The sequence below is a fragment of the Bubalus kerabau genome, chromosome 6 (assembly GCF_029407905.1).
Source record: "Bubalus kerabau isolate K-KA32 ecotype Philippines breed swamp buffalo chromosome 6, PCC_UOA_SB_1v2, whole genome shotgun sequence".
NCBI classification, from domain to species: domain Eukaryota; kingdom Metazoa; phylum Chordata; class Mammalia; order Artiodactyla; family Bovidae; genus Bubalus; species Bubalus kerabau.
This window is the reverse complement of record NC_073629.1, coordinates 31,803,511-31,829,511: the sequence shown is the minus strand read 5'-3', so window position 1 is coordinate 31,829,511 and position 26,001 is coordinate 31,803,511. Positions and strand designations below refer to the sequence as shown.

The 26,001-nt window shown below is 43.7% G+C and overlaps 1 long non-coding RNA gene across 1 annotated transcript in view; it reads right to left on the bottom strand.

The window, feature by feature from the left end:
- Positions 1-26,001, bottom strand: part of LOC129656095 (uncharacterized) — a 144,615-nt gene that overhangs the window by 118,079 nt on the left and 535 nt on the right. The gene's annotated exons all lie outside the window — the stretch shown is intronic.

Genomic DNA, 26,001 nt, shown 5'->3' with positions numbered 1-26,001 from the left:
AGTGCCTTAGGATGGAATGACCCCAGAAGGTCCAGAAAGCTGACCCTTTCCCAGACCCTTTACACAAAATCTTCCCTTAGAACACCCTTCCCTCACCGTGAACATCAACACATTTTTCAAGCCCAGCTAAAATCTCATCTACTCCTTGAAACTTTCCTTGTCTTCTCCAGTCTGCACTCTCCTAGCACCTGAAAATCCAGTAATATATCCCCTTGGTCTAGCATATAAAGACTTGTGGTTTCAACTCTTCCCCCCAAATCTTAAATGTCCACCACTTGCACTGATTGGTCATTTTACTGAGACACAAATTTAATTCCAGCCAGTTGTGATGTCCCTACAGAGGAGGAGGTAATGGCTGAGCCAAACCCCCACCCATCTCCAGGCCTTCATAGCCCAACCCAGCTTGGTTGGCCACTGCTTTTTATAAAAGCTTTTTTCCCCTTTATGTAGAATGGACTGCCTGGAAAAAAAAAAAAAAGCTATCAGCTTGTGATGGAAATGATGAGTGAGTGAAGCAGTCCAAGAAAGGCATGGTTCTTAGCCAGAAAATGGCTTTATAAATTACTTTAATCTTTTATTAAGAATCTGGAAGCATCACTTAAATATCTTAGTTGTACTTTACAGCATTTTATGGGAAGAAGTTACGCACTACAATGGCATTAACAGGATTGGAAATTTGAAAAGGCTTTGGGCCTTGTCCCTCAATAATGTCAAAAGCTCCCAGTAGCTCTGCTGAGTACTCATCACACTGCATTATAAGTATGAGTTTAGCTGCCTCCCCTCTAGTCTGAGAAGTACAGTAGTCTGGACTTTAGAGCTGGATTGTCTGGGCTCAAACCTCAGTTCACCTCATAGCTGGGTGACCTTGAACAGGTTACTTAAACTCTGTGTGCCTCGATTTCTCCATCTTTAAATGGCAAGTAAAATAGTACCTGCCTAATAGAGTTGATTTAAATGATTCAGTATGACAATATATGAAAAACACTTAAGTCAGTATCTGACCCATCAAAAAGTGCTCAATAAATGTTAATAATTAATTTGAGGGTTTCCTCTGGAGCAGTTTATTAGGGACTTTTTAAAAATTTTCTAGTTCTCCAGTGTGCACTCAACAAGAGTTAAAAGAATGAGTGGATGACTCAGCAAGTGGGTGAGTTATGGTTCTGCCCCTTTGTGCCTGAAGCCAAAATTCTGGCTTCTCCAGTATCCAGCTTGTGATGGATGTATCCCGTATCCAGCACTAATTTGGCCAGTATCCCTGTCGTGTTCTCCACTGTAACCAATTTGTAACCATGAGGACCATGGTGCTGTGACTGGGGAGGGGCAGGAGGAACAGAAAGGATGGTAGAGGATCCTAGCTGGCCTGCGTTCCCCATTTGACCGTCATGGTAGGAAGATGAGACCAGGAATCAAACGGCCTTTGATGAGAACAGTGCTGCCTTGGGATTCACCTAGCACCCCTGCCCCTCTAGAGTTTATTCTCAACCCAGCACCCCAAGGGACCCTATTAAAGCCTAAATTAAATCATGTCACACACCTGCGCAAAACCCTCCAATGGCTCTCGATCTGATTTGGAACAAAACCCAAAACTTCCACAATGGCCCACAAGGCCATACATACTCCAACCTGCACTCTCTCTCCCATCTCATTTCCCACCTTGCTCCTCTCTGCACACTCCACTCCAGGCTTCTTGCTGGATACTGGCTTTCTGGCAGTCCTTCAAACACATCCAAAGGACCATTGTTTGTGGTCTTTGCATTCTCTGTTCCCTCTGCTTGGTATGCTTTTCCTCAGAAATTCATGGTCCACTCTCACTTCATATAGGCCTCAGCTGCACCTCTTAAGAGAAGCCTTCTCTCTCCACCTATCTAAAACTCATGCGGGACTTCCCTGACGATCCAGTGGTTAGGATTCCACGCTTCTACTGCAGAGGGTACAGGTTTGAGCCCTGGTCAGGGATCCAGGATCCTCATGCTGCATGGCACAAACATAAATAAATAAAACTCATGAAATCAGAGACTTCATCCGTTCGCAGCATTGCTCCATCCCCAACACCTTGCCCAGTGCCTACCACACAGTACTCAATAAATACTTACTATTAGGTGAAGAAAACCCCAGGAATCCACCTGCTTTCTACTTCTATTTCCCTCCCAGAGCTTGATCCTCCCCACATAGAAGTCTCTCCCCAGGAGTGGACCATGCCCGAAGATGGTTCCTGGACCTCCCGCAGAATAAGGTGCATTAAAGTGTACTACTGGTAGAAAAGGGAGCTGTTGGTTGGTGAAGAGACTTAGTGGTTCCTGACTGGACAAGGTGATTTGCCTTTGCTAGCATTTTCAAGAGAAGGTATAAAGTATAAGGTGTTAAAGAGACAGAGGTACTGACTACCGTGACCCATTAGCAACTAAAGAAATGGAGGGGGACAGAGACAGAAAAGAGAAAGAGAAGGAAAAACCTGAATCATTGGTGATGTTCTTCCTGGGGTAGGACTCAAGAATATACATTTTAATAATTTCCCTGAGTGATTCATAAGGAAGCAGCTTAAGACAGGTCCTTAGAAGGCATTTTGAGATTTAGTAAAGTACAAGGCCATACATTTATAGTGGGAAAGCCACGGGCTCTCACAGCCAAGCAGACCTGGGTTCAAGTCCTGCCATCACTGCTTATCATCTGTGTAACCTTCTGCTATCATTTAACCTCTCAGATCCTGAAGTCACATGTCTAGTTAGAGTTGATACTTACATCTATCCTAACAGCACTGCTGTGATGATTAAATCACAACACATGTAATATGCTTGGAACATAGTAGATTCTTGGTAGTTTATAATGCTCTTTTTTCTGGCCTCTATTTTCTGAGTGCTTACAACCTCCCTACAATGTTGTGCTGACGTTCTTACCCCTCTACTCCATGGCCTCACAGAGGTGAAAACATATAGTCAAAAGGGCCAGTTCTTCTGTATATAGTAAAATCTTCAGCCCAAACCTTCCCCAGAATTCCTCTTCCCTTCTCTAGAAGAGATCAAGGAGCATATTTTCACTCTTAACTACCCACTGCATGCATGCTAAGTCACATCAGTTGTGTCTGACTCTTTGTGACCCTATGGACTATAGCCCATCAGGCTTCTCTGTCCATGGGATTCTTCAGGCAAGAATACTGGAGTGGGCTGCCATGCTCTCCTCCAGGGGATCTTCCCGACCCAGGGATCTAACCCCTCATCTCTTTTGTCTCCTGCATTGGCAGGGGGGTTGTTTACCACTAGCACCACCTGTTAACTAACCATTAATAATAAATTTTTGTATTTTAAGTCTCTACCAAGACTGCCACATATATTTTAGGACAAAAGCTCAAGAAGGAGGTGGAACAGACCCCATGATCACTCACTTGTAGATTTCTGGCAAGTGGCCTGCATGCATGGCTAGAATGTGTGTGTGCTGGGATTTAGGACTCCCTAATGCTGTGCTCCAGTGTTCTTGCCTGGAGAATCCCAGGGACGGGGTCGCACGGAGTCGGTCACAACTGAAGCGACTTAGCAGCAGCAGCAGCAATGCTGTGCACTCTCCATTAGGTTACATTCACCATCATCAAGACCTTTTGCTTTTGAGGGCAAAAAGGAAAAAAAGAGACAGGAGGTTTGTATCTCCTGTTGCTTCCTGCCCCTAACCTCTGGAGTACTGGTTGGAGAGTGAGGGGGCAGCCAAAGACGCTCTCCCAAGCTTGGCTGCACAGACTGCAAGGACAACCTGGAAAAGCCTCTCCCAGTCTAAGCCTCTCCAGCTCAAGGCTGGCAGCCTTCTGCAGCTCCACACCCCCACCTGCTGGACGCTGCCTTGCACAGATCCTGACCATCCACAGGATACCATTCTCTGTGAATCCTGTACGCCAGCCCCTATCCCCAGGTCTGCCTCGAGGGCCACAGAACAGGTTGGAATGAGGGGAAGTACCCCTATTTCCCACCTAGTATATTAGTCACTTAGTCGTATCCAACTCTTTGCGACTCCATCAACTGTAGCCTGTCAGACTCCTCTCTCCATGGAATTCTCCAGGCAAGAGTAATGGAGTGGGTTTGCCATTCCCTTCTCCAGGGTATCTTCCCAACCCAAGAATCGAACCCTGGTCTCCCACATTGCAGGCGGATTCTTTACCAGCTGAGCCACCAGGGAAGCATCCCTTTCCCAGTCTTACTGTAAATCTTCACCTAGGATACTGAGTGAACTCTTTATTCTCTCTAAACTTCAGTTTCTCCCAAGTTGTAACCAGAGGAGGATTCACCCTGACTTTCCCGCCCTCCCAGGGTGAAATGGAAAAGAGTAAGACACCCACTCTGCCAGATGGAAAGAACTGGGACTTTGGAGAGGAAAGTGCTATAAATCTGAGAACTCCGAGGATAAAAGCAGCAGCATTCTCAGTAAACAAATGAAGGAACTAAGTCCCAGAAAATCAAAGTAAGCAGCTGCAGGGAACAGACTTTATTCATTCATTCATTTATTCGATTACTCACTCAGATATATTAGTTGAGCCCCTACAATGTGCCTGGTACTGTGAAACAGGGATGAACACCCAGTCACTGCACTTTAAGTCTCTTTGCTGAGCCACTCATCACCTTCTTCCTTTCCTCCTCCCTGTCGCTGTTTTCCTTCTGAATATTTTTCCCTGTGTTCTTGGTAACCCTCATTCTACTGAAAACAAATTCTACATCCATAACACGCTCCAAGAACTTTCACTATATCCTCCCCCTCATTGTAACTAAAACCTGGCCTTTCCCCAAGGACATTAGTTCCCTTGCAGCCCTCTTGCGTGGAGGCAGCTCCCCCACCCCCGCATGAGTTCCATTTTCCAGCCAAGAAGGGTGCACTTGGGGTCAGCAGTCTCCCAGCTGCCATCGCCTCGCCGGCAGTTTCACACTGACATTTCTACCCTCATTTTCTAGCCTTCATCAGACTGAAGGGCTCATTGCCCCCTACTTCTTCCCTTGCCGTCACTGACCCTGGCCCATGCCAGCTGAGGACTCTCTCTACTTACCCCTACACATCAGCTCCCACCAAGGTCCTGAGACAAATCGCTCACACCCATGCATTCGACATGCTAACCTCCCCCTAACTTTATCCTAATCACTTCAGACAACTTTCTATGCTGCTTTCAGCCATGCTTTTCAAGGCCACAATTGGACCATTACTAGCAGGCTCCACCTCTCAAAATTTAAACTTCAGTGTCCCATGTGGACCACAATCCCTCCAACTTGATTCTGTTCCACCCACTTCGCAGCTCCCTGACCTCACTGAGTTCCAGCACTGTAACCCCGTTTTTGCCTCACAGTTTATCTTCCCTCCTCCCTCAAGCCCAGGGCTCAGTACTTGGAAAACCAAGCTGAGTGATTTCTCGTCAACCTCTTAAGCCCCCTTATTCACTTTTCCTTTTACTCCCAAGGCCTGACTCTGAGTCAATCTCACAGCTGCCTGATCTGCCCTTAAGCCTGGACTTCTGGGTCCTGGTGAGGAAAATTGTCTACTCTGGCACACATTGGTCTTCTGGAAGGTTCTTCAAGGACCATTACAAATCTGTCTCACTCTCCCCAAGGCCTCAGCAGATAGCCTGTCCTCCTATTTCACTGAAAAATTAGAGCCAAAAACTTCCTCAGATTCTCACCCTCCTCTCATAAATGAATTCTGATTACCTGCCACATAGCCTTCCTTGGGGTCTCCAGGTCAGAGGTTGCTCCTCTCCCTGTTCAGAGTCAGCCTTTCTACTTGGGTCTAAATTCTCTTCTGTCCCCCGCCTCCACCACACCTCTGAAATTTCTACTCCCTTCTTTTATCAGCATCTCAGTCAGAGTCACTCGGGAGACAGAATGTTGTTGTTGTTATTGTTCAGTCACAAAGTCATGTCTGACTCTTTGCAACCCCATGGACTGCCGCAAACCAGGCTTCCCTGCCCTTCACTATCTCCCAGAGTTTGCGCACACTCACATCCATTGAGCTGGTGATGCCATCCAACTATCTCATCCTCTGTCACCCTCTTCTCCTCCTGCCCTCAATCTTTCCCAGCATCAGGGTCTTTTCCAATGAGTTAGCTCTTCACATCAGGTGGCCAACATATTGGAGTTTGAGCTTTAGCATCAATCCTTCCAATGAATATTCAGGGTTGATTTCCTTTAGGATTGACTGGTTTGATCTCCTTGCTGTCCAAAGGACTCTCAAGAGTCTTCTTCAACACCACAGTTCGAAAGCATCAATTCTTCAGCGCTCAGCCTTCTTCATGGTCCAACTCTCACATCTATACGTGACTACAGGAGACAGAATACAAACCCTAAATTAAACAGAGGGATTTTAACTTAAAGAATTACTAGCTATAACAAGGTTTTACCTTCTAAAGAGAAAGAAAGAACTCAATAAGATATACAAATACCCAATATAGGGAACAGCCTCTACCTCTAGGACTGAGACAGAAAATCTGAAGAGGCCCTGCCCTCTCAGCTGATGTCTAACATATGCTGGAAAGAGTGAGGCCTTGACTCACTGGATGGCAGAGATGTTGTGCCAACAGAACTCACCAAGAAGCCACCCTCTGGGGTAGCTGAGAAAGCCATCAACATAGAAGGTCTGTGCTGTAGAGCTTGCAAGGCCACCCACCACACACTGCCCAGGAAGCCATCCACAGTGCCAAAGGACATCCCTAGGAAGGTGTTGCCCTGCAAAGTGTGCTAGGAAAATGCTTGTAAGGATGGTGCACTAGAAAGCCACACTCTGGTATGCTGAGGAAGCTGCCCACAGGGAGAGGCCGTGTACTACTGGCTACCCTGTGTGTGTGGCTGGAGGCCACTCTCATAGCTGGTCACCTTACGCTGCTGTGCTGTGCTGCAAGAGCCTGCAAAGAGGACACAGGAACCAGGTAGAGAAGCCCTTTCCTCCAGCTATGCCCTCTGTGCCCTCTCCTGACCTATCTTAACCTTGCGCCAGCTGACAAAGGAGAAAGGCTTGTATTAATCATAAGGTCCAGCTCCATTTCCACAGAGCAGGCAATGAAGAGTATATCTGGAGCAGAGAAGCAATAGTTTGGTAAGTGACATATTAATAATTGGTATCTTCCACTTCCCTTGCTTTACCAGCTTCTTTCACTCAGCCTATGAATATGTGCAAGTATTACCAACTAAACATACACACGTGCATCTCCAGTCACCATGCTCCCCACTAGTTATGGCAATCTTTCTCACTTCCTTCTAAGTGAAGCTTCTAGAAAATATAGTCCACACTCATTGTTTTCTCTCTTTCGTATTCCTTTCACTCCTTTTTCTACTACATGCGTGCGTACTGAATTGCTTCAGTAGTGTCCGACTCTTTGCAACCCTGTGGAACATAGCCCACCAGGCTCTGTCCATGGGATTCTCCAGGCAAGAATACTGACCTGGCTCCAACTACCACTATTCACAGAAATTTCTACAGCCAAACTCATTGATGAAACTGAGAGGGTATTTTTTTTTTTCTTATCCGTTTTAATTTAACATCTAAGCACTTTACTTTGGTTACAATTCTCTCTTTCCTTACATTCTGTGACATTCTTTATGGTAGATTATATTATTGGCTCAAAATTTCCCCTGCTTCCAACTTTGCCATGGTTAACTGTGGGTAGAGTATACTTCCCTGCTCCGCTTTACTGTGGGCTTGGCCGTGGACTTGCACTGGCCAATGACGTGTGAATTGAACTGACAATTGGTCAGTTCCAAAGAGAGACTCTTCTATTTGCCCTCTCGCACTCCAGCCCTCAGCCATACAAAGAAAATGCCCAAGGTAGCCTCTTCTCCATCAGCTTGAGCCCAGAATGAGAAACACATGGAGTAGACATGAACACAATCCACAGCCTGGATCTGAGCTGCCAGAGCCAACTTTAGTTCAGTTCAGTTCAGTTCAGTCGCTCAGTCGTATCCGACTCTTTGTGACCCCATGAATTGCAGCACGCCAGGCCTCCCTGTCCATCACCAACTCCCGGAATTCACTCAGACTCACATCCATCGAGTCAGTGATGCCATCCAGCCATCTCATCCTCTGTCGTCCCCTTTTCCTCCTGCCCCCAATCCCTCCCAGCATCAGAGTCTTTTCCAATGAGTCAACTCTTCACATGAAGTGGCCAAAGTACTGGAGTTTCAGCTTTAGCATCATTCCTTCCAAAGAACACCCAGGGCTGATCTCCTTTAGAATGGACTGGTTGGATCTCCTTGCAGTCCAAGGGACTCTCAAAGAGTCTTCTCCAACATCACAGTTCAAAAGCATCAATTCTTCGGCGCTCAGCTTTCTTCACAGTCCAACTCTCACATCCATACATGACCACTGGAAAAACCATAGTCTTGACTAGACGGACCTTTGTTGGCAAAGTAATGTCTCTGCTTTTGAATACGCTATCTAGGTTGGTCATAACTTTCCTTCCAAGGAGTAAGCGTCTTTTAATTTCATGGCTGCAATCACCATCTGCAGTGATTTTGGAGCCCCCCAAAATAAAGTTTGTCACTGTTTCCACTGTTTCCCCATCTATTTGCCATGAAATTATGGGACCAGATGCCATGACCTTCATTTTCTGAATGTTGAGCTTTAAGCCAACCTTTCCCCTCTCCTCTTTCACTTTCATCAAGAGGCTTTTTAGTTCCTCTTCACTTTCTGCCATAAGGGTGGTGTCATCTGCATATCTTACAAAGCCATAAACTTGAAATAAATGTATGTTGTTGTAAGTTGTTGAGATTGTAGAATTTGGCAATATAGCAAATGCTAGTTAATCTCTACGTAGATAAATTAAGATAAAAAGAAGCACAAATTGCTAATATCAGGAATAATAGAGGAAACCACTGAAAATTTTAAGATAGTAAAATGATATGAAATACCTTACAATTTTATTTGTCAATTAACCTCAATAAATCTGAAAACAGGGGATATGAAGTATGCAAACTATTTGAGAGACAAATTACTGAAGGTGACACAAAAGAAATAGAAAATCTAAATAGTCCTTTTTCTATTAAATAAATTGAATTTTTAGTTTAAAAACTTTCCACAAAGGAAGCACCAGGTCAAACAGCTTCACAGAAGGAAGAAATTATACCAGTCATACTCACTGTAATAGAATTCCTAGGATAGCAATAGGAGGTTGGTGTGGGGGAAGAGAGAGAACACAGTCTGCAAAGGAGGAAGTAAAATTTTCTCTATTCACAGATGACATGATTGTGTATATAGAAATTCTTAAGGAATCCACACTTCAAAATGTGAAAACTAATAAGTGACTTGAGCAAGATTATATGACACAAGTTCAAATATAAAAAATCAATAGTTTTTCTCTAGACTATAAAAAAATTGAAAAAAAATTTTTTTAATTTTAATGCCATTTAAATTAGCATCAAGACTTCTAATTTTGATCAAGATGGAGTAACAAAGACAACATTTATTCTCCTACCTGAAATAACTAAAACACTAGACAAAATATACGAAACAACAGTTTTCAGACACTAGGGATCAGACAGCACAGGCAGTGGTCCTTAAGAGAGAGAGAAAAAAAAACAAAATGAGTCCTATGATGTCCTCAGTCAGTGACAGGAGTGGGTTTCCAAGTTTTGGCGCTAGAAGGGGAAACCCAGACGTAGCCCAAAAGCCTCCCTCAGTTTAAGAGATTATGCTAAGAATCCAAGACGATCATGCAGCTAGAATTCACAAGGAAGAGCATCAACGATGAGGGCGCTGCACTGAAAGAGACTCCCAGAGATCTACAAACTGCTGCTGCTAAGTCACTTCAGTCATGTCCGACTCTGTGCGACCCCATAGACGGCAGCCCACCAGGCTCCCCCATCCCTGGGATTCTCCAGGCAAGAACACTGGAGTGGGTTGCCACTCCCTTCTCCAATGCAGGAAAGTGAAAAGTGAAAGTGAAGTCGCTCAGTCGTGTCCGACTCTTCGCGACCCCATGGACTGCAGCCTACCAGGCCCTTCCGTCCATGGGATTTTCCAGGCAAGAGTACTGGAGTGGGGTGCCATTGCCTTCTCCAGAGATCTACAAAGGGCCTCCCTCAACTCTTTGGCCTGGTGCTGGTCAATACATTCGTATGAGGAAACTACTCAACGCTGAAGGAAAAGAAAGCACCTGAAAGGAGTGAGGCTAGGGACAGGCCTCAGACTTCATCTCCCAAAAAGAATGGAAAACTCCCTAATTTGCAGGTCATCAGGTAGAATATCCAAAAGGCTATTGTTTCAGTTGCGGGCAGTATTAGCTGTGGATTAAAAACAGCTCTGGTCATGCCTATCAAAGCAAACCTAAAAAGGACCAAATAATTTCCAAAAAACTACATCACAGAATAAAGCTCGATTATAGTTGTAGGAATACAAAAACATCCAGTACCCAACAAGGTAAAATACACAATGTCTGGAATTCAATAAAAAATTATAAGATACAAATAAGCAGGAAAATTCAATCCATAATAAAGATTCATAAATAAAAATTCATCAGTGAAAACTGACATAGATGATAGAATTAGTAGACAAAGACATTACAGTTGGTAAAACTATATTCCATATGTTAAGGAAGATAAAGGAAAGATTAAACATATTAAGTGAAAGCATGAAATATATAAAAGACTCAAATAGAACTTCTAAAGATAAAAATGAAAATGATTGAGATGAATAACAGCATATTAGACACTGAAAAATTAAAGATTAGTGAACTTCAAGAGAGAGCAACAGAAAATTATACAAAATAAACACAAAAAGAAAATAGATTTTAAAAAACCACCAGAGTATTAGTGAGACAACTTCAAATAACCTATTACATATGCATTTGGACCCCAAAGGAAAAAAGACAAGAGAAGTCAGAAAAAAAATTGAAGAACTAGTAACCAAAATTTTTCAAAAATTTATGAAAATAAGCTCATAGACTCAAAAATCTCAGTGAACCTCAAGCACAGAAACATGAATCTAAGACACTTCATAAAATTTCATCAAAGCATAAAGTGTGAATGGATAAATTTAACAAAATATATGTAAAATTCATATATGGAAAACTAGAAAACATTATTGAGAGAAATTAAACACCTAAAGGATGGACTGAAAGGTACAATATCACTGTCAACTCTCCCCAAAATGATAGATTCAATATAATTCCAATAAAAATCCCAGGAGGCTCTATTTTGTAGAAATTAATAAGTGATTTTAAATTTTGTGTGAAGGCTCAAAGGATCTAAAATAACCAAAACCATTACTTAAAAAGAAGGTGGAAGACTTAAATAACTTGGTTGAAGATTTATTATAAGTATAAAAATCAAAATAATATGATATTAGCATTAAAATAGACAAATACACAAATGAAATAGACAAGAAGTAGACCCAAAGGATGGCCAAGAAGCACATAAGATATTCAATCATTAGTTATCAGAAAAGCGCAAATTAAAACCACAGGTAGGTACTACTACACACTTAATAGAGTTGCTAAAAATTAAATATAGTAACAATACCAATTGTGGTAAGAGTATGGAGCATCTAGAAATCTCATATATTACTGATTAGAGAGTAAAATGATATAACCACTCGGGAAAGAAGTAGGTAATTTCTCTTAAACATACACTAAACACTTAACAGTGAAATATATATATATATATGCAAGTGAAAATATATATATACATATATAAAATATATATACTTTTTGTGTGTATATATATATATATTTACACACAAAAGCTTGTACACAAATGTTCATAGCACTTCATTCATAATAGTCTCTAACTAGAAATAACTCAAATTTCCACCAGAAGGTGAGTGGAAAAACAAATGATGGTATATTCATACAGTGAAATTTCACTTTAGAAATAGACAGGAACAAGTTACTGCAGCAACACTGATGAAACAGGATACCAAAAAGTAAGTACTGGGACTTTCCTGGTGGTCCAGAGGCTAAGACTCCAGGCTTCCAAGGCAGGGGACTGGGGTTCGATCCCTGGTCAAGGAACTGGATCCCACAAACTACAACTAAAGATCACACACACCATGGCAAATGAAATTAAAGATCCCTTATGCCACAACTAAGACTCAGCATAGCTAAATAAATAAAGAATGTTTAAATTAAAAAAAAAAATTTAAGCAGATACTATGTGACTGCATTGAATGAAATTCTAAAATAGGCAAACTAATCTATGAAAATAGAAATCAGACCAGTGGCCACTTAGAACAGGGAGTGCAGGGGAATAACTGGGGAGGGACACAAGGGAATCTTAATAGGATGGAAATATTCTATATGCTGACTGGGGTAGAGGTCCCATGAGTGTTTACATTTGTCAAAATTTCACCAGAACTCTCTGTTGTTTGCTGACGTGGTAGCATCTGATGGTGGCATATATCTGGGAACTGTACACGTTAAATGAGTGCATTGGTCATATGTAAATTACACCTCAATAGGTAGTTTCTTTTTAAAAGGAAATAGAAAAACAAAATCTAACTAAATTCATCTCTCTCCTGATCCTCTGCTTACATTTCTGAATAGTCCTACTGAATCTTTGTGAACTCTTCATTTGGTTTGCCTTTGAAATGCAGATTACCTCATGGCTCCATCCTCCATTCCATGCACTTGTCTCTTATATAACCCTAGTTAGTTCTCTCACTGCTAATGGTATGCTGCTGCTGCTAAGTCGCTTCAGTCGTGTCCGACTCTGTGCGACCCCATAGACAGCCTCCTACCAGGCTCCGCCATCCCTGGGATTCTCCAGGCAAGAACACTGGAGTGGGTTGCCATTTCCTTCTCCAATGCATGAAAGTGAAAAGTGAAAGTGAAGTTGCTCAGTCGTGTCCGCTAATGGTATAACTACCACTTATTTTATAATCATTCTCAAGCCTATATTTCTTGCACAGACTTCTCCCCAGGACCCCAGACAGGTATATCCAAATACTTAATAAAAAAAAAAAAACCTATATCTTAAGCTCAACATGTCCAAAACTAAGATTGCTACACATAACCTCAAGACTGCCTTTTCTACTATATTCTTTTTTAATTTATTTTATTGACATATAGTTGAGTTTACAATGTTGTGTTCTGCTGCATGCTAATTTTTTTCAGTTGTGTCCAACTCTTTGCTAACCTACAGACTATAGCCCACGAGGCTCCTCTATCAATGGGATTCTCCAGGCAAGAATACTGGAGTGGGTTGCCATGCCCTCCTCCAGGGGAATCTTCTCGACCCAGGGACTGAACCCACGTCTCTTATGTCTCCTGCATCGGCAGGTGGGTTCTTGACCACTAGCGCCACCTGGGTAGTTCTACTATATTCTTCAAATAAGGTGATATACTGCTGGACACACAGTAAGCACTGAATATGTTGAATGAATGAAAGATGGAATTACTAACAGTCAAAAACTCCTCCAGATCTCCCTCTTCTATATTAATTAAGCACACAACCAACATGTTTTGCCTAATCCTGCCTTTCCCTCCCACTGGGAAGCTAGAAAGATATAACCTTCTTCTTGGCTGACTGTGAGACACTAAGCAAATTCTCATGCTCTCGGGGCCTCGTAGGCATTAAATATTAAAGGTATGCATTTGGAATCAGATAGAGGCAGATTCAAATCCCTGCCTACTGCTGATATATCTTTAGCATGTTCTTTTTATTCTTTGAATTTCACTTTCCTTATCCATGAAGGAGAAAGACTAATACCTATTTTGAGGTTGCTCAGAGTATTAAATGAAATGGAAGGTACCACTGCCTGGAACATAGGAAGTGTCACTGAATGTTAGTGCCTTCTCTTCCCACTCCCCACTACCACCTCCACTCGCACCCTAGAGGGAGAGGGAGGGAGACTGGAGGTGGCACACATTTCTGAATGGCACCTCCTCAGACTGACAGGCTGTATTTCAAGATAAGGAAAGATGTTCTCCCCTCCCCGCTTCCTCGAGCACCACAGTCCCCAAGAGAACTGTGTGCCATTGGTATTCCAGGCAAATGCTCTCATCTGCAGAGGTGCTCTTATCTGATGATGCATCTGTCAGGGAAACTAGAAAAAGGAACACTGTGTTTAGAAAATATATTTTTCCCCTCCCCAGGTAAGCAGAAGAAATAATGGAATTCAAATTGGAAAGACCATGAGATAAAACTCCTGCCCACCAGGTGTTTATCCCAGTTCATAAAAACAGCTACATCAAGGTAATAAAAAAAATAATAACACCTCCCTGTAGGGGAAGCAAATGGAACCACATGCTTCTGAAACAGTTTGAGAGAAAACGGCAAACTCAGGGAGCAAACAGCAAATGCATGTCAAGCAGGGTCAGCGCAGAGTGCCTCGCTCATAGACAAGGCTCTGGGAAAGGCTGCTGCTGCTGCTGCTACTAAGTCACTTCAGTCATGTCCGACTCTGTGCGACCCCACAGACGGCAGCCCACCAGGCTCCCCCGTCTCTGGGATTCTCCAGGCAAGAGCACTGGAGTGGGTTGGCCATTTCCTTCTCCAATGCATGAAAGTGAAAAGTGAAAGTGAAGTCGCTCAGTTGTGTCCGACTCTTAGCAACCCCATGGACTGCAGCCTACCAGGCTCCTCCATCCATGGGATTTTCCAGGCAAGAGTACTGGAGTGGGGTGCCATTGCCTTCTCCTGGACCCCCTCAAATCACACCAGCCATCAGGAGAGCACATGGACCTTCTGTCAAGTCCACGGGCCTCAGTGGGATATGGGGAGGTTCTCTTTCACTCCTGCACCCCCACCCTAAGAATTTCACTTCATTTGTTTCTTTAATGCTGCCCTACAAACTCTGTCCCCTAGGACACTGTCCCCCTCCTTCCTTTCCCTGTTGTCCCTGAAGATAAACACACAGGCTTTTATGGTGGGAAGAGTTTGCTAATCACTAAAAGACAATGGACAAAGAGAAACAAAACCAACAAAAATGAAGACATTGTTTACTTACCTAATGAGCCCTTGTATGCAAGGTGACTAAACGTCCCTGTTTGCATAGGACAGTCCTGTTTACACTTGTCCTAATTTTATGATTAATAGTATCTTTTTTACTCTCAAAATTATCCATGTGTGGTCATATAGTAGAATAAGCTATTCTATTGATATGGTATTTACTCACTTTTTATCAAGCATATAAACATTAACTTATTTAACCCTGAAAGCAATTCTATGAGCTAAGAAACATTTTTAAAATAATAAAGCCAAGACATAGTGAGGTTGAGTAACTTGCCCCAGGTCGCACAGAGTCAGTGTCTGAGCCAGGATTTGAACCGAGGCAGTCTGGCTTCAATGTCCTTTTTCTGTTGTTGTTCTAGAGATGTTTGGCTTCTTTTACTTATTTTTTAAAACAAAACTTTTTATTCTGTATTGCGATATAGCCAATTAACAATGTTGTGGTAGATCCAGTGAACAGTGAAGAGACTCAGCTATACATACGAATGCATCCTTTCTCCCCCAAACCCCTCCCAGCCAGGCTGGCATCAATGTCCTTGTTCTTAACCACAATAGTAGGCAAGCTATGACAAAGCTTTAAGAAATCACTTGCTCTTTCATTTGATAAATATTATTCATGCCCACTATGTGCAGACACTGTGTGACGAACTACAAATACCCCATGAACCAGGAAGAGTCCCTGCTTTCAAGGAACTTTCAGTAATGGGAGACACAGATACAAGTAAAAGGATGGGAGTACAGAGTGTATTGTGTATTGAGAACAAATAGAGTGGGGTACGGGGCGTGGTACATGGCATCTAAATCTGGCCTTAAAAGATCACAGAAAGCTTCCTGGAGGAAGTGACATCTGAGAAGAGTCCTAAAGAAAGAGTAGTTAGCCGGACTGGAAGAACCAAGAAAAGGCAGTGCAGGCAGAACAGCACAGCAAAAGGTCCTGCGGCCAAAGAGATCGTGATGAAGTAAGGGAATTCAAGTAGTTCAACAGAGGTCTAATGCTGCCTGGGGCCAGGGCAGCAGCAAAAGTTGGAGCTGAAAATGCAAGTAAGCAGAGGCTGGACCAAGAAGGGATGTCATGCTCACATTTGCACTTTATCGTGAAGGTAATGGGAAACTCGTGACTTTCTAGGAACTCAAGCAGCGGTGGTTTACTCACTCAGCCATGTCCGACTCTTACCACCCCATAGACTGTAGCCCACCAGGTTCCTCTGTCCATGGGATTTCCCAGGCGAGAATACTAGAGGAACTTAAGCAGAGAAGTGACCTGTTCAAATTTTCACTTTAGAAAAAAATCACTATGCTTGCCAGGTAGAAACGAATTGAAGGGGGAAGAGCCAGAGCAGACACAGGAAACCCAGACAGAAGGCTGTTTCCAGGATCCATAGCAGAGGTGAAGGCGTCTTGAACTAAGGTAGTGATAGGAAATGTGGAGAGACAGGGTGGATTAGGGAAGCAGAACAGACAACACTTCATGGTTAGGAGGATGAAGTGACTGGGAGGAAGGGAGGGTGAATGCCATGGAGGTCACCTATCCTATCTGAGTCTGGAGCTTGAGTCATGCATTTATTTGAGGCTCATCCAAGTAGGGTGGTAACTGAACCATCAGATTAGATGGCTCACCCAGGGCAGTGTATAAAGTGGGAAGAGAAAGAAATGGCCATAAGAAGAATGGGAAAGAGAGGCAGGAAACCAATGAGGAAAGGATGATGTCATCATAGACACCAAGGGAAGGAGAACAGTGTCTGCAGGGAGCACAGTTAGGGCCCAGACACAACCACATGGTTTGTCAACAAGATGGTCATTGGAAATCCTAGGGGAGCAGCTGCACAGTGAGGCAGGAGTGAGACTATAATGATTGATGGCAGGACGGAAGGTGAGGATGGGTCTCAAAAAGCCTGGCATTAAAGGAAAGCAGAGAGTGGGGGAGGTGGGAGTGGGGTCAGGTCCCGGATCAGACACCCAACTCCCTGCTTTCTTGCTGAGTCCGCTCCCTCCCTAATCCTGCCCACCAGTTCTGCTGATAAATACTAGAGGAGAGGACTTCCCTGGTGGTCCAGTGGTTAAGAATCCACCTGCCAATGCAGGGGACCCAGGTTCGATCCCTGGCCTGGGAAGATTCCACATGCGGTGGGGCAATCAAGCCCATGCACTGCAACTACTGAGGCCCACACGCTCTAGAGCCCATGCTCTGCAACAAGAGAAGCCGCCACAATGAGAAGCTCGCACACCGTAACTAGAGAGTATCCCCCACTCACCGCAACTAGAGAAAGCTCTCGTGCAGCAACGGGCAGGGCAGCCAAAAATAAATACAAGTGTTTTAGTTTTTAAATATTATAGGAAAACAGATGGCTGTAATAGAAATAGTTAAGAAATCTCACTAAGTCCATATTACCATTCCCCTGTTTTATGGTACTAAAATCACCTAAAGAAGCCCCTCATGGGCTTCATTCCTAATGGCATTTTCTGCTCAGCTGGCAGCGATCAGGGCAGAACTAGCATTCATCTCCATTAGCATCCATGTAGGAGACCATCTGTCTCAAGTGGATTATTAATATTCCTGAGACCACCCAAATGGGTCAATGAGTCCCTTTGGGATATTTCCTCAACTTCAAGATCATTTATTTGATTAACTCCCAGGCCCAGGCACTGTTTCCAGGAATTGAGGATCAAAAAGTGAGTAAATCATTTTACTCACTGGGTAATCATCCTAAGTGGACTTTTCAAGAGGTTCACCTGAAGTTTCTGGGCTTTCCAGGTACCTCCAAGGGTATGAACCTAGGTTTCCCCAAGAGGGTTTGCAGTGGGTTGAAATAGGTCATCAGTTCAGTTCAGTCATTCAGTCGTGTTCGACTCTTGCGACCCCATGAATCGCAGCATGCCAGGCCTCCCTGTCCATCACCAACTCCCGGAGTTTACTCAGACTCACGTCCATCGAGTTAGTGATGCCATCCAGCCATCTCATCCTCTGTCGTCCCCTTCTCCCCTGCCCCCAATCCCTCCCAGCATCAGAGTCTTTTCCAATGAGTCAGCTCTTCGCATGAGGTGGCCAAAGTACTGGAGTTTCAGCTTTAGCATCATTCCTTCCAAAGAAATCCCAGGGCTGATCTCCTTCAGAATGGACTGGTTGGATCTCCTTGCAGTCCAAGGGACTCTCAAGAGTCTTCTCCAACACCACAGTTCAAAAGCATCAATTCTTCGGCACTCAGCTTTCTTCACAGTCCAACTCTCACATCCATACATGACCACTGGAAAAACCATAGCCTTGACTAGACGGACCTTTGTTGGCAAAGTAATGTCTCTGCTTTTGAATATGCTATCTAGGTTGGTACTTTCCTTCCAAGGAGTAAGCGTCTTTTAATTTCATGGCTGCAGTCACCATCTGCAGTGATTTTGGAACCCAAAAAAATAGAGTCTGACACTGTTTCCACTGTTTCCCCATCTATTTGCCATGAAGTGATGGGACCAGAAGCCATGACCTTCGTTTTCTGAATGTTGAGTTTTAAGCCAACTTTTTCACTCTCCTCTTTCACCTTCATCAAGAGGCTTTTTAGTTCCTCTTCACTTTCTGCCATAAGGGTGGTGTCATCTGCATATCTGAGGTTATTGATATTTCTCCCGGCAATCTTGATTCCAGCTTGTGCTTCTTCCAGCCCAGCGTTTCTCATGATGTACTCTGTATATAAGTTAAATGTCATAAAAGCTTTTACTTCCCACCAAGGAACTCAGGATTATTACAATTGGACACTAGGAGAAATTGATTTATAGAGCACTTTTTATAAACAGTGCACTTTCATTTATTCATTCAATCAATAAACATTCATAGAACACACCTACTGTGTACCAGGTACTGTGTTGAGATATCGGAGATAAGAATCATGAGCAAAATAGACGTGAGCTCTGTCCTCATGGAGCATACAAAAGGCTTGTGAAAAGCCACTGTAATCAAAATAACTGCTGAAGTGTATAATTATAAATCATAACACATGCTGGAAGGCAAAACATTAGAACTTACTCACTCTGTTGGGCTAAGGAAACTTTCCTGATAAGGTAGCATTGAGGTAAAGTCTGAGGATGTATAGCCTTTAGGTAGAGGGTTGAAAAAACAGCCCAAGAACACACAGTAACATTAGCAGAGACTCTGAGGAACAGAAAAGCAGCCACCATTGGAGAAAAAAAAATTAACTCTGACACCTGTTAAAATGGTAGAGGAGACTTCTCTCAGGACTACTAGGAAAGTGTCAAGACTATGGCAATAGGGAAGAGAGATCAGTTTCAACTCCAAAATCAAATGGAGGATAAGGGATTTATAGCCCCAAAGCAGAGTGAGCGACTCAGTGGATGGAAAATCACTAAGAGGAGACATCAAGGATGGGGGATTCTCGCTAAACTGACTTAACAGAATTCCTGCTGAGGGCAGGCCAAGGACTAAAGATCAAAGGTGAAGGATGAAGCATTTCTTCAGATATGAAGGATATGGACTCACTTAGCAGGATTCTTGCTAAAACTGGGCTGTGCAGGCCCAGCAAGGCCAGAGGGTGAGAGTGAGTGACCAACGTCAAGACCTAAACTAAAGCCTGACTAAAGTTTGATCAAGGAGAGTCTTTGTCCCCAGTTGTCCAGGGCATAGAGAGGAGAGTAGCACTAGACGATTCTGGAGAGAGAAGCAGGAGCCAAGTAATGGGGGTTTTGTGAACAGAGCTATCCTAAGACCACTAAATAGTTTTCATTGAGAGGAAGTTTTGTGACATGATCAGATTGTGTTTTCTTAAGATCTGCACAGCATGCTGTGTGGAGAATGGACTGGAAGGAGCAAGAATGAAGGCTAGAAGACCACTTAGAAGGCTGCCACTGCTCTGAAGAAATAAGGTAATGGACAGACCAAGATGGTGATGGAGGTAGGAATAGAAGTTATGAAGTTAAAGTATTCAGGAGGAAAAATTGACAGATCTTAAAAAAAAATCTACAGGTCCTTGGTGGCAAGGAGAAAAATGATCAATAAAACTCCCATTATCTGGCTTCTTCTTTACTACAACCCTGTGAAACACAATATTATTTCTCAATTTATAATAAGGGATTTGAAACTCAAAGTAGTTAATGACGTGCCCAGGTCACACAGCTAGTACATCTGGCTCTCGAGTTACTCACTTTCCACAGTGCTACCCAGGAGTCAAGCAGCTCTTACTTGTGGAAGGTTCTTCTCCCTTTCATGCCTTTGAAAGCTACACCTAGTTCGTACCCCAAGCACCATACTTCACTCACAACATGCCCTGTTTGCCTAAGCAGTAGGAAAATAAATGAAATATTATCACAGAAGCTGCTGCAGTTTAAATCAGTTGACCTCCAAGGACAGTACAAACAGATTCCTCTGTTAGAGAAAATATCTTCATGGGCTTATCTGACTATGAAAATTGAGGGTTCCCTGGATAGAACTGAGATGAGAAAGGCTTGCAGTAAGTAATTAAATCGCTCTGCATAACAAAGAAGAATTTTGCAGCAGGTAGCTTGGCCATCATTGTAACCTTAGCATCTGGCATACCAGAGCCAGTGTATATTTTTGTTGAAACTCCGGGGTTAGGGCCCAGCAATCTGTGATTTATAAGACCCTCAGGTATTTCTGATATACCTTCAAATCTGAGAACCTCAAATCTTTAAAAACCTTTTTAACACTGCCCATACCATACAAGGCTCCCAATCCTCAGTGAACAGCTGCTGCACACGACAATCTTTTGTTAGTGACACTTTGGACAACAAAGGACAGCCATTCCAAACTTTCTGACAATGACCAGCAGCAAGGAAAGCCCAGGCCAAGGTTAGAGAATCAGCTGCAGGTCAAAAGGTCCCAAGGGCAAATGCAAGACAAATGCTCAAATGTGTAATAAACACTATTTGCTTCCCAAATATTCATCCCCATTTTTTTGGTAATAAATGGATGAACGAATGCATTTTCACCTGTGGTTATAGCTTTCCCCCACACTTAATGCATGGTTCTATACAGAGCACATCTAGCCAATCAAAGCAGCACATGCCCTGCCCACAATGATTGGATTCAGACTTGAATCCATGGTCTAAGCAGAATCAAGAAGACAGAGTGGGACTTTTCTCAGACTTCTGAGGACAAAGGAGATGCTCTTTCCTATTGAATATGACTGGATATGGACTATCCATATGGAACTCCTATGTTTATTGCCAGTTGAGGAAAAAAGCATGTCTGAAAACAGAACCAACTCTACAAAAGTAAAGTTGAAAACTCCCGAGAGAGCAGCCTGGTTCTGGTAACGCTTTTGAGGAGCCAGATCAAGCCTCATGTGAAGGCAGTCTAATTCTGGATGTTTTTATCACAAGAGCCAATAAAAACTACCTTTGCTAGTTTGGATGGAATTTCTGTCCTTTACATCTGGAGGAGTCCTGATTATGATGTAATACAGAGGGGTGAGTTATTTTATTTGGAAAGTGTAGCGAAAGAAAGAAGGAGAACTTGAGTCAAGACTGTGAGTACCCTGAGGTCTGGAATTGTGTGTTATTTCTTGTGGTAATGATAATAGGTACTCAAGGATAGTTTTAGAAATAAAGGGGGGACAAGAGGAAGGCAGGGTGGCAAAAAGAAAAGGAGATGAGAAATGGACAGACTCCTCCCAATGGTGCAGGTACCCTGGGTCTCCTGGTTACTTTTTTCAGGGCAGACTAGACCCTCCTAGGGACCAGCAGACGTCATGAAGCAAGAAATAGGGGCATAGAAGCTTCTAGCACCAAGTTCCTCCAAAGGGCTCCTCTAGGAAATTGCCTAGAAATGATGGTGCAGCTATAACCAGGTCATTACTTTTCCTACACATATTTCTCCCTTTTCTAAGCAACAAGAACCTATTCAGCCAACTCCGTGGTGCCTCAGCTGAAATAACAGACAAAAGGGAATGTGTAATTGGCTTTCATCAGATTGAAACCAGAGAGAAGCCCGGCTGAGCTGAAGCTCTGTTTATAGCGTAGCAGAGAAATTATTTACTGCTTAATGTCAGGCCATGTGTGAGGAAGAAGGGGGAACAAGGGGGAAAGGAAAGAAGACCAGCCTTCCAGCCAGCTTCAGTCCCTCTGGCAAGGCTACTCAGCGCAGTGCTTTGTCTGAGGAGCCAGAAGAGACAGAAGGGAGTCTGGCCCCAAACTATTAGGGAAGAAGTCACCTGGGGCAGAGGAGAAACAGGAAGGGAGAGAGAAAAGGGAGCATTTGAAAGAGAGGGGGAAAAGTTAACCGTTAATGAAATAAGTCAACTTACCAATAAAAAACAGTAGCCAGCTGATAGCTCCTGCCCCTGCCCCCGTGAGTCTGCATGAACACTTGGAAATAGCAACCAAAACATGAATCTCATACATAACATCAACTCATCATCAGGTATGTGCTTCTCAATTATCATTTAATAATTTCAAAGATTAGAATGAAAATGAAAACCTGAGATTCATCCAAAGGGACATACAGTATTCTTCCAGGGACCTGTGACTAACCTGTACTTTGGGGGTGAAGAGGGGGTTTAAATTGACTCAAATCTTTGGGAACTTTGCTGGGTGATTTGGGAACTCCATGATTTTTCTCATCTATTCCAGGAATTTTCTATCTAGGCTAGACTGTACCCCATTTACCTTCCCTTTTTACCCCCCAGTGAGCTGTGTGTACCCCATCCAGGCCCATCAGCTTTAGGGGAACATGTGAATTCCACAGAGGATGAGGGAGACAGGACTCAGGGTCCTCTGGGTACTCTTCCCAAGGCCCCTAACAGCAATACTGTTGTGTGGTTCCCAGGGAACTGCCTGTTACATGTCTCTCCAAGCAAACTGTCCTAGGATCCAATGGCCTATGGCCTTGGATTTTTCATTGCCATCCTATGTCAGGAGCCTATCTATGGATTTGGAGATCCAAAAACCCCACATGGCCCTAGTTTCCTGGTCCTGGGGAAGGGCTATGAGGCAGTGCCAGTAATGGAAAGAACAGTGAATCACATGGTGCTGGGCTCAGTCCACCTCCACCACCCACAGCTCCATGAGGCAATGGTGGAATGGAAACAGCTGGCATTGAAGACCAGAGGACCTACTCTTTGATCTCAGGAAAGCTCCTCAGTGACCCCTTTCTTAAACTACCTAAATCTCAGTGATCTCATCAATAAGTTATTATGATTACTTTTTCTTTTAAGATTTGCTGGGAGGATGAAAAGAAATAATGTGCCTGGTGTGAAGTAGGCACTAAATAACTGATCGATGTCATTATCATCATATTATGTGACCTTTGGCAAGACACTTAACCTCCCTGAACTTGCTTTCTTTCTCTTTTTTAAGATTAATTTATTTTTGGCTGTGTCGGGTCTTAGTTGCAGCATGTGGGCTCTTTTGTTGCGGTGTTCAAACTCCATAGTTGTGGCATGGGCTTAGTTGCCCCAAATCATGTGTGTGGGCTCTTGGTTCCCTGACCAGGGATCAAACCTGTGTCCCCTGTGTTGGAAGGTGGATTCTTAACCACTGGACCACCAAGGAAGTCCCTGAACTTGCTTTCATGTGAAACATGAGAAGTAATAATAATTATCTCCTAAGGATTGGGGTCAGGAGGAGAAGGGGACGACAGAGGATGAGATGGCTGGATGGCATCACCGACTCGATGGACGTGAGTTTGAGTGAACTCCGGCAGTTGGTGATGGACAGGGAGGCCTGGGTGCTGCGATTCACGGGGTTGCAAAGAGTCGGACACGACTGAGCGACTGAACTGAACTGAACTGAAGATGATCACAAAGGAAATGATCACAAAGGAATAGATGGATTATATATGTAAGGATTACAAGGATGATACATGTAATATATGTAAAGCACCCGGTACCGTGCCTGGTACATAGGAGACCCACAATGTTAGATTTCTTTTTCTTTCCCAACCTCCCTCTGTGAAGTCCAAGGTAAGAGTTTCCTGGCTCTCTCATGGTCAAGCTGGCCCCAACACTTAGCTAAAAACCAGAAGAATCTGTCCCTAAAGGGGGTTCTTCCCAACTGCTGGCCCTTGGAGCCCCCCACCTGCTGTGCTCTCAACTCACACCCTTAAAAGGAAAAACCGTCGAGTGAGAGGCGCTCCGCGGAGTGCGCTGGGGCAGCCAAGAGGGGAGCCGACAACTGCAGGACTCGTCGCTCAGCACTAGGGGGAGCAATAACATCGAGAACACAGTGAGGGCCACACCCAGAACCTTCTCCGCTTCCGCTGTGCTCTAGCCGGTCGGGTGATCCTAAGTGGAAGAGAACCTTAAGGACTACTCAGAAAGGCCTTTGTGGGAACAAGTAATGGGAGAAAATGTAGGGAGTCATGGAGACAGCACACCAACCTTCCCACTTAAGCCTGGTCCCGGCAGAAAGAGCTCTCTCAGGCTTCTATAACTGCAACCTCAGGATCCCCTCCCTGAGGAGCCAGATGGGGGCTCATAAGGAACCAGCCAGTAGGAAGAGACAAGCCAGGTCACTTTTCCCAGTCACTCCAACTTTCACATCTAGCTCACCCAGCATCTTAGTAAGTCTCAGTGGGTCACAGCTAGAAGGAGTCTTATAGAGCCCCATATGGTCAAACAATCCCAGATGTTCAGCTGCAGGGCTGGGGCCCAGAGAGGACAAAGAGCTCGAGCAAGATCTCCAAATAGTTTATCATCCCTCATGCTGCTGCTACTGCTAAGTCACTTCAGTCGTGTCCGACTCTGTGCGACCCCATAGACGGCAGCCCACCAGGCTCCCCCATCTCTGGGTTTCTCCAGGCAAGAACACTGGAATGGGTTGCCATTTCCTTCTCCAATGCAGGAAAGTGAAAAGTGAAAGTGAAGTCGCTCAGTTGTGTCCGACTCTTAGCGACCCCATGGACTGCAGCCCACCAGGCTCCTCCATCCATGGGACTTTCCAGGCAAGAGTACTGGAGTGGGGTGCCATTGCCTTCTCCGATCATCCCTCATAGAATTTACCAAATACTTTCATGCCCATCATCTCACTTTGAGAGTCACAACCACTTGAAGGAACTATTATTCCATTTAAGAAATGAGGAAACTGAGGCTCAGGTAAGTGCCGATAGCTCGCCTCTTCCCTACTGTTTTCCTTTGCCAGCCACTGTTCTCTTCTCTCTTGCCTTCCCCAGAAGATTGCTATTCAGCTCCAAGTATTCCAAAAATCAAATTTTAAAATATTTGTTGCATTCCCTGTCTTCCTAACCCATCTCGTATGATGGAGAGATGATAGAGCATAGTGATTATGAGGGTGGACTTAGGAGTCAGATCTGAGTAAATATTCCATGTTCATCTCTTATGAATTCCATGACCATGGATCTCTTTGTGCCTCAATTTCCTTATCTGTAAAATAGGAAAATATTCACATCTCGCTCCTGGAATTCTTTTAAGGGTTAAATGAAATGTACTCTGAAGCAATTCCATAGTGCCTTCCATATAGTAAAGTCTTGAGAAATGCTTCTAGCATATATATAATATATATAATATCATATAATTATAGAACTGAAATGATCTTTAGGAATTAGGTCACTAATTTCATGCTATTACCAGTGATGCTAAATGCAGTTAAGTGGGGGGTGTTACTTTGTGAAGTAGTTTTGCACACAGGTTTGAATGTTTCCCATCCCTGCCCCGCCCCCAAATCCTCAGAATGTGAACTTTCTTTGAAATGAGATATTTGCAGATGTAATAAGCTAAGATGAGGTCATACTAGATTAGGATGAGTTCTAAATCCAGTATGACTGTTATCCTTAGAAGAAGAGAAGACAGAGAGAGACATTAAGTCACAGAGGGGGAAATGCCATGTGAAGACAGAAGCAGAGAATAATGCAATTCAGCTATAAGCCAAGGATTGCCAGGAACCCTCATAAGCTAGGAGAGCAGTGTGACCCTCCATAAGCCCACTTCCACCAACACCCCTCACCAAGGAACCAACCTTGTCAAAACCTTAATTTCAGACTCCTAGCCTCCTGACTGAGAGAGAATACATCTCTGTTACTTTAAATCACCCCATTTAAGGTCAGTTGTTACAGCAGCCCTAAGAAACTACAGTTTGTGACAGGGAGAACTCCAGCAGAACTCACCAATTTTTCTTTTACATTTCCAGTCTA